Source organism: Arachis hypogaea, chromosome 19 (genome assembly GCF_003086295.3).
Source record: "Arachis hypogaea cultivar Tifrunner chromosome 19, arahy.Tifrunner.gnm2.J5K5, whole genome shotgun sequence".
In the NCBI taxonomy this organism is placed as follows: Eukaryota; Viridiplantae; Streptophyta; class Magnoliopsida; order Fabales; family Fabaceae; genus Arachis; species Arachis hypogaea.
This window is the reverse complement of record NC_092054.1, coordinates 129808956-129812245: the sequence shown is the minus strand read 5'-3', so window position 1 is coordinate 129812245 and position 3290 is coordinate 129808956.

The window sequence follows — 3290 nt, the reverse complement described above, 5'->3', positions numbered from 1 at the left end:
CAAATTTATTTGACATAAAGTCAATTAATTGTTATCCTAATTACAACATGTGTGACACGGGGGGATTAGATATAGAGATTGGAGGTCACAACCCAGAAATCTCAGCCGCCTAGTGGGAAAGATGAAGCCGGCTCTGAGACTTCAGTGGTAAATCCTGATAGAGTTTGGCGTGAGACTACCTCTGAACCTCCCAAAGAATTGCCGCTTCGGGTTAGGTTCGTTCTTCACCAGTGGCCTCCGCTCCTTTGCAATGGCAACTTCCTCTCCCTCTGCTTTTGACACCAGCACTGCCGATCTCCAGGAAGTTGTCGACTTGAGGGAGGAGGTGCAGAAGGTGACACAGAAGCTTCACCAACAAACAAAGCAGTCTGATCAAACCTGATGGAGAAGCTAGAGTAGCTTGATCGTTTCCGAGAGCATATAGAGGTGTACAACAAGCAGATGCGACTAGAGGCAGTGGCACTGCAGGAACCAGTGGCAACACTACTGGTGGGCACTGACTTCAGCACCTACTCTGCCACCCGCAGGGGGAAGACGACAACGACGATTATTGGGATCTGTAGGGTTTAGAAATTTAATTTTTTTATGTCTAATTTGTTGTATTTTATTTCTGTGACATTTTATTATATTCAAACCATTTATTTTTAATAAAATAATTTGTTGATTTCTAATAATTTTGAATTTCTGCCCTAATTTTGTTAATAAGAATTTTAATTTGGCTACGAATTGTGGTTTAACTATGCTAAACAAAAAAAACTACCATAGAATTTACCAGCGAACAAACCCGACGGTAATTTGGCATCAAAACACATGATATGGCACCAAAGTTACTAGTGCGCGAAACTAGAACTCGCACAACTTCACCGGCAAATGCACCGGGTCGTCCAAGTAATACCTTAGGTGAGTGAGGGTCGATCCCACGAGGATTGTTGGATTGAGCAAGCAATAGTTATATTGCTAGACTTAGTAAGGCGAACAGTAAAAGGTGGTTGTTTTTGTAAACACATAAACAGTAAATTGGCAAGTAAAGAAAGCAAATAAACAGAATTGGAGTAAGACAATGATGAGAAAACAGTTAAGGTCTCAGAGATATTTATCTTTCCGGATTAACACTTCTTACTAACTACTTTAACAATGAATGATTCATTCCATGGTAAACTATAAGTGATTAATCCTAATCCCTTAGTGATTAATCTCCTCTTATCCTACTAAAATGCCACATACAAGGTTGGTTACTTTCGAATCAGAGGGTGAAGTTCTATATTCTAGTTTATACCACAAAGGCTCTAATCATTCCAGATCCCGGCTGAACAGATGTTCCCATGTCCCCGACGAGTTGTGGATTAGCCGTCTAGGAGGTGTGTTCTCAAGCTGTAGTTCGAGTCACACCTTAGAATAGAATCAAACATCTATTAAAATAGAAAAGTAATAATATTAATTCATAGAAATAAACAGAGCTCCTAACCTTAACCAGGAGGTTTAGTTGCTCATGACTTACAGAGAAAACAAAAGTATATAAAAAGATCTGAATGATTAAACCTAAGTGATCTCCTCTTTAAATAGTAAATGCTAAACCTAAAAGATATTACTTTAAATTAAAAATTACAAAGGTAAGATAAGATAAGTCTAAGGAGTGCTAAAATCCACTTTGGGGACCTACTTGGTGAATGCTTCGGCAACTTGCTGGCTGGTGCACAAATCCCCACGCTTTGTACATTTGAACCAGCAAGTGCACTAGGTCGTCCAAGTAATACCTGAGTGAGTCAGGGTTGATCCCACGAGGATTATGGTTTGAAGCAAGCTATGGTTATCTTGCAGATCTTAGTCAGATGAGTAGGAATTTATTGGATTTGGTTGAAAGCATAAAAGGAATTAAAGAAAAAAGGGTATAAAATACTTTGTGAATTCGAATGTAACCAGTGATAAGAAGATGGTTAAGGCTTAGAGATGCTTTATCCTTCTGGTTTAACTCTGGTATTATTGTCTTCTTCAATTGTGAATGATTTCTTCTATGGCAGGCCGTATGTGATTGACGCTGGTTTGAGCAGCCGCCAATACTCTTCCATATCTGAATCCCAGGATTAGTGTGGATCCATTCTGATTGAGGGTAAAGCTCCTGTAGTCCATTTTGTTTGGTGATCCTACTCAAAATATCACAGACAAGGTCGAATCTTTCAGATCACAGGATGCTGAGCTTTAGGGTTCTAGCCTCTACCACAAAGACCCTAATCTCCCCATACTTCGGCTGAACTGTTTTCTCGAGAAGTCCCCAACGAAGTCGTGGATTAGCCGTCTAAGAGATGTATAATCAAGCTGGTGGTTCATCATTGTCCGATGAAAGACTCACTCTAAACCCATGTAGAATGTGATAACCTTATGCCAGTTCAACACATTCATATTGATGAAGAACGAAAATACATCTTAGAATAGAGAATCAAATACAAATTAAGAAAGAACAATAGTACTTTTATTAATCCATAAAACTCAACAGGGCTCATCCCCTCAACCTAGGAGGTTTAGAAACTCATACTGATAGAAAATACAATCATAAACAAAAATATGGCTGAAAAGTCTAGAGATTATGTAAAATGTCGCTTAAATACTAAACTAATGACTAAGGATTACATAAGAAGGGAAAAACAGTCTTTTTAGTGCTAAAATCTACTTCTGGGGCCCACTTGGTGAGTGTTTGGGCTGAGCTTGATTGAGATCCACGTGCTAGAAGGCCTTTACTGGCTAGGGGGTCCTCTTTGGGTGTTTGGACGCTGGTCTCCTCCTTTGGGCACTGGATGCTTGGAATGGAGCAGGCGGCTGGCGTTGAACGCCAGTTTTGGGCCTTCTATTCTGAAGCAAAGTGTAAACTATTATACATTCCTGGAAAGTTCTGAAAGTCAACTTTTTATAGCCGTTAAAAATGCTCCATTTGGACTTTTGTAGCTCCAAAAAAGCTCTTTTGAGTGCAAGGAGGTCAGATCTGGATGGCATCTGCAATGCTTTCTCTGTCTCTAAATCAGACTTCTGCTCCAATTTCTCAATTTCAGCCAGAAAATACCTGAAATTGTAGAAAAATACACAAACTCAAAGTAGAATCCAAAAATATAAATTTTACACTAAAACCTATGAAAACTTAATAAAACTTAAATAAAACATGCTAAAAACTATATGAAAATGATGCCAAAAAGCGTATAAAATATCCGCTCATCACTGGTGTTCAACGCCAATCTAGGCGTTGAACGCCCATAGGGGAGGAGTGCGTTCTGGTCCCTTGCTCCCTGGCTAATGTTGAACGC